Below are 6,216 nucleotides of genomic sequence, written 5' to 3'. Positions count from 1 at the left end.
GATTTGACTTTGAGATTGCTTTAGTGAATTTTACCTAGTTTTCATTAGTAGGACTCATTAGCAAATACCATGAATATCTTCATTATGTAACCTGGTTTAAATATTTTAAACAAAAATTGTTAATTAGGTTTAGCTTTATCATAAATAGGGTTAAAATGTCATTTAATTAAACAGTAAAATTGTATCGTGTAATACATAGGTTTAAAATGGGACAGATGTCATAAAGGAGAAAATGTTAAAAATGTGTTTTATTTTGAAGAGTTCATTGCAGTAGAAGGAAGTATCGTTTAGGGTGGAGAGTAATACTGCTCATTCATTGGTGGGTTAGAAGAGAGGCGCGGCCCTAGAGAGAAAGAGGAAGTGAGAGCGAGAGTGAGATTGACGGGCTTGACTAAAAAAAAAAGTCGCTAAAAATAAGTCCGTGAAATATTGATATAAACGAGTGTATAGCTGGTATCTAACATTACATCCTCGACAATATTTACCAAGATACTTTTTCAACATATTTTCTGTGAGCAGCTAGAGACATTTCAATTGGAAACGTCTCCCACTGTGGTTCACATTGTTGTTGAACTTCACGTTAGCTAGTATTAGCTTGTTAGCCTACCGGTTTTTTTTGTTAGCATTCATTAACAAAGTGAATGGACTCTTAGCTACTGTATAGCTAGCTCGGGCTACATTGCGGAAACTGTGGGAATGTATTAAGACTGTGTTAGAACTAATAAGCCAGCACTCAGCTCTTGGAGCTTCACCGGACACAGGAGGACACTTCAGAGGCTGAAGTGCGGATACTGTATATGCCTACCTGCCGTTCAAGTTGACCTGAGGTACCAAACTTTTATTTTATTGCTCTCTTGAATGAAGTATTTTCAGGTGTATGAGGTGTAAAGTGTGCTTAAAAGGGTTAAGTAAGTTTAGCCAAACATTAGTAAGCATACGGGACATAATTAAATAATCATTCCCTGATTAATATAGGGATAACTGGGCTACAATTATATATTCCATGACAGTCTATGGAGATCCTGTTGAGATAGCAAACTTATAAAAACTGGAAAAAGTTTATTGAATGTGCCTGCAAATGTTTATTGTCACACAACTTCATTGTCCACCAAAGTTCTTCATTGAGCTTGGGGTAAAAGAAAAAACAAAAATCACAAACAAACTCTCTGCATTCATTACCACACATAAACAGAAAGATAGAATAACCACACTCATTCTCCCAGCAGACGTACAGTAAATGCTAACCGTCAAGCAGTACTATATTAATGTTGCATAGCGCCCACTTAGAGACCTGTGATAGACATTAAAGCACAGGAGAAATGCCTTCCTGTCTACCTTCTCCTCCCTCATGCTGTCCTCACCATATTTCTGCCTAATTAATGTCAAAATGGAGTAAAGACAATTACGGATCTGTCTCCAGCAGTTCTACAGTCTTCTTTCCACTCTCCCCATTTCCAGTCTCATTGAGGCGAGCAGACTGTCTTAATGGCTGGTAAACAACGTTTGATTGGCCTGATTGTCTCCCCTGACTGTGAGTGCACTGTAGCTAAGAACCGAGGCAGAATGACTTGTGTGCTTATCACAACCAAAGAGAATAACATCTGTGCCGAGAAGAGCCAGACTGCAGCCTCCTTCATGCAAATTCAGATGAAACCGCATTTTCCAGTTAGATGTTGGTGCGTTGCCACATTTTACTAACTGATGAAGTGCTGCTTGTAGTGCCGTCGATATCTAATGATGAATTATATAAATGCAGACAATTTAGGGTTGTGAAGAAGCCATTTAAATAGCTTAATTATAAGACCTATAAACAACTTTCTACAGAGAACTTTGTCAAATTATTGTGGCCAAAATAGTCGACTAATTTGCCAAGAAGGGCTCAATAATTAATCCTCCCGTAATCTCTCAGCTATTGGCCAAATAAACTCAGACTCAAATAACAAAACCGACATTAGATTTTTTTATGTGACCCACACATGGCATTTTACCCTTTTAATTTCTAGATCTGTTTCTGGGCTTTCATTTCGTGTTCATTAGTGTTTTGCTCCAGCCCAAGTTTTCAGCCTGGGTTAATGTCAAGGTCAACAACTTTAAAGCAAATTTCCCCTTTGTGTGTGTGTGTGTGTGTGTGTGTTCTGGAAGATGTTTTATTATAAATTGTTTTAGGAAAACCCCCAAAATATCTAAGATGCTGACTTCTGTCTGACTTTCCATCTGCTGCTGCCATGAGCATCCCTATGGAATTAGATGTGTGTCAATATTTTCATCAACACTTTTCGAAGTAAACAACACTTTTTAAGAAGCAATTAAAATATTAATTCAATCATTCAAAAATATTGTATTTTATTGTTTGTTAATAAATGTTTTTGTTCTTTGCACCATGGTTTTTTGTTTGTGACCATGGGCGGGCCTTAGGAAGCTGCCTGCTGATTGGCTACTGAGTTTTTGAGTGACAGCTCAATGGACTGGAAATAGTCACGAGCTTGGAGTTGCTGTCCGTCTGGAACTCGATCCCCAAGTTTTCCCCGTCGACATCTGACAAAATAATTGTAAGTATCTAACATTTATAATCTGACAAATGTTAGATCAGTGTTTCCCAGCCCTGGTCCTCGGGGAACACTGCCCTGCATGTTTTAGATGTTGCCCTGCTCCATCACACCTGATTCAAATGGTCAGCTCGTCATCAAGCGCTGCAGAAGCCTGATAACGAGCTGTTCATCGGAATCAGGTGTTAGATAGTTAAAAATGATCAGTTCCAGACGGACAGCAACTTCAAGCCCAACAAATCAAACAATAAAATACAATATTTTTGAATGCTAGAATCGATATTTTATTTGCTTCTTAAAAAGTGTTGTTTGAAAATATTGACGCAAATCTAATTCCATGCAGTCCCCTCCTTCCTCAGTTTGGTGTATGTCAGCAGGTGTATTTTTTGTCATCATTAATAATATATCAGTCATTTCATATCAGTCCTTCAGCACAATCTAAATAAATCAAGTGATCTGAGGGAGAACCTCTGCACCTCCGTCCTTAGGGAACCAATCACAGGACATTTTAGAGCAGGGGTCTCTAACTCAAATGACCTTGGGGCGACTAAATGTCCAGCCTGGTTGAGTGGATAAACAGTCAATTTTTTGGGGAAAAAAAGGCATCTGTTGGACAGAGTGGATGGGCTGTATAAGCTTGTTACAATATTTTAAAAGTGTTTATTTTGAAATGGAACGATATAAAATTGACATTTACGATGCAAACTGAATCTGTAGAAATACTTAATACCGCGTCTCGAGCTTGAGACCTCTGGTTTAGAGAGAGGACACTGCTGTTGCCTGTTTACTAAGTAGCTGCATGTACACATGCCCTTCAGAATGAAGGCCACTATTCCAGCAATTGTAACATGCCTACACTGTGAAGCAATCTTAAGACTTGGAGAATAAATTCATGTTTATGTTATGTTGTTTGGTCGAATTATGATGGTTGAATTGTCAATACAATGACAAAACAAGTATATAACAAAGTAAATAATCTGAATACATGTTTAGCCAGCAGGCAGAACACAAAAGTGGAGATCCAGACAGAGTTGCCTGATAGAACATTCAGTCTCTCCCTCTCTCTCTCAGGCACTTATATATTTGGAGAAAGACATTTCAGCTTTTCCATTTTTACTTTTTTTTTGGTCTGTGAAAATAAAATCTGATATTTGTGTGTTGCCTCAGGGCAACAATATGTTACAAGTGTACCAAAAGTACAAATATATGCATTAGAAATGCATGTTTGTGCAGATTATTAGCTAAATCAATGTTTCTCTTTTCGAAAAAGCGTACTGATTCATATTCCACTCAGGAAGCAGCTGCTAGTGGGTGTGAAACAGAAGTTGGTGGTATGCAATGCGGGGTGTTTGCCACCTCCGTCTTTACCTTTATCCTAATCGTATCTCACAAAAATACATTCCCTACTGAACTGTTTTTTTTCCCCGGGTTTTGACATGTAACGGTAGTGATGCTTATCATTTGATGCAAAATACTTGAGGAGGGTTTGGTAGTTTCAGACCAGGTTGTGACTAAACAATGAGTTTGTGGTCGTCTGTTTTAAAAACCAGTTTCAACACTGTGTGTGTTTTTGTATGGAGAGGATGTTGCAATGCCTTGAGGGGAAAAAAACATGATCTTTTTAAAAAGTTGCATTTTGTGCACATTCACAGACAGGGAATGTTATCATCATCATCATTATTAAGAAAAACAATGTTTTGTTGATATGTAGACTTATATTTAGAAAGTAAAGACTTAATGAAACATAATAAAGTTTTGTAATTATGTAGGGAAATATTTAGTTTGTTGAAGACTGTGTTGCTTACCATAATTTAAAAGTTCCAGCAACTGAGAAATGTTCTTGTCCATTGCTTGTAAGTAATATGATTGTATTTTCCCATCATTATGTATCCAAACACACCTTAGATCGTCCTAATCATTAGCATGATTTTGCACAAACAAAAATGATCTAACTGCATAATTTTGTCTGGATGCAACAAATAAATTTTTTTTTTGTTAAACTTACTTATTTTCCATTTGTATACATATTGTATGTTTGTGGATTTATATAGTTTACACAATGTTATTCAAAAAAAACAAAAACCTATGTGTTAGGTGATGGGATTTTTGGTTTCTTGTCGTCACAACTCAGTTTTGCACTGTATCTAAATGCATGATTTCACACAGTTCACTTTTTTAAATTGAACTGCATATTTTGTTCTCTCTCACACTTTCCCTTAGAAGGAAGTTACTTTATTCAGAGACATCACGTGTCATCTTTACCTCTGTCAATGTTTAAGATTGAGTAGACTTCAAGAGCATCGGGGGGTGGCTAATTACGAAGGAATAACGAATGTCACTGATTATGGTAAATTATACAATTAACAGAAACGTTAACTCCTGCAAAGTGAGTCAAACAGTGTTACATTTTTTGAGCTGGAATTAGATTTGATTGTCAGAGAATTATCACATGTCTGTGATGATGATTGCTACATTTATTTAATAAGGAAGATGATGCAGGTGGCATAATTTAAACCTCTTTTGTATATACACCTACATTTATACAGACATGAAATTGACTATATCACAGCTGCTTAGACTTGTCTCTCTCTTTTCTTTTACCCCAACCTACCAAGGCAGATGGCTGCACATCTTTTAGTCTGGTTCAGTCTGAGCTTTTTTTCTTCTCACCACTAGTAGCAATGTTGGGTTTTCCTCTTCTTTTATTTCTGTATTTATAGTTTAAGGTCTATGCCTGACTATGAAACGATCCTTGCGAAAATGCCATATAAAATTTCATTTCATTTGATGTTTCTGCAGGTGATGCTGCCTCAGGACTGGCCACCTGGAAGACACCTGCCTATAAAGAGCCCAGCTGCAGATCAACCCCTCCTTTCCCCCCGCTCATCCCGTTTCAAAGAAGCCTGTGCTTGTTGGTATGTGTTTGCAGAGTGTAATCCCAGAAAGATTTGTACCATGATTGTCTAGACTAGCGTTGGTGAATGTTTATTTTAAGCATCTGGGAACCAACTGAGCCAATTGTGTATTCAGTGAGCTCTCAGTTTTCTGAAAGATTCGGATAAAATGGTTCCAGAAGTGACAGAGATTCATAGCATGAATCAAACACAGATTATTATTATTTCTTGTGTTATGTGTTTATGGAGATGTTGGAAAAACCCTGATGAATTTTTTTTTAGCAGGTAATTTTGTCACTCATGCCGATATCACACTATGAATGTGGAAAAAAGAAAGGTAAAAGAAAATGTATTTACCATGTTGTAACATTTAAAGTGTGCCTGAATACACTTTATATTGAAAATACCTGATGTTATGATTATGTGGTTTTTACACTGTATCCTCGGGTTACATTTATTTCTTTTTACGTTATATTCTGCATGCTGTGTGTTCGAATAGTTGTAACCTTGTCCTGTCGAGGACACTCTTGCAAAAGAGATTTTTCAATCTTAGTTTTATTCTTGGTGAAATAAATGAAAAGAACTGCTACTAAACAGTAGAAGCAAAGGGAAGAGTTCAGGGTGAAACATGCCTGTCTATGCAAGAAAGGAAATTATGTTAAAAATACTAATACAGGTATATATATATCTTATGTAAATGATTGAGGCCTGTCAAGGACAACACAAAAACAAACAGGTAAATACTGATTGCCGTCTCCAGTCTTGACGACAACTCA

General features: G+C 36.9%; 1 long non-coding RNA gene across 1 annotated transcript; it reads left to right on the top strand.

The window, feature by feature from the left end:
• Window positions 1–354: 354 nt before the first annotated feature.
• LOC131457997 (uncharacterized) lies at window positions 355–5,851 on the top strand. Its single transcript, XR_009240044.1, has 3 exons — window positions 355–827; window positions 2,416–2,549; window positions 5,346–5,851. It is a non-coding gene; the product is annotated as an uncharacterized LOC131457997 (long non-coding RNA).
• The last annotated feature ends 365 nt before the right edge of the window (window positions 5,852–6,216 follow it).

This window comes from Solea solea, chromosome 4 (assembly GCF_958295425.1).
Source record: "Solea solea chromosome 4, fSolSol10.1, whole genome shotgun sequence".
NCBI classification, from domain to species: domain Eukaryota; kingdom Metazoa; phylum Chordata; class Actinopteri; order Pleuronectiformes; family Soleidae; genus Solea; species Solea solea.
This window is presented reverse-complemented; position numbering and strand designations above follow the sequence as displayed.